The following is a 200-nucleotide window of genomic DNA, read 5'->3' on the forward strand; positions in this document are numbered from 1 at the left end:
AAATAGAGCATTACATCAATACTTATCTTCTTATGCTGACAAATCCTTTGAAAAGTTGTGCTTGGAAAGTATCTTTACTTTTGAATATCTATTCATGGCACAAGAGCAAATATTCTTTATTTTATCCTGTCATTCTAAGTTAAAGTGAAAAGATTACGAAAGACACGTAAAAAAATAGTGCAAATACTCACTTCTTATAT

The sequence above is a fragment of the Penaeus monodon genome, chromosome 24 (genome assembly GCF_015228065.2).
Source record: "Penaeus monodon isolate SGIC_2016 chromosome 24, NSTDA_Pmon_1, whole genome shotgun sequence".
NCBI lineage: Eukaryota > Metazoa > Arthropoda > Malacostraca > Decapoda > Penaeidae > Penaeus > Penaeus monodon.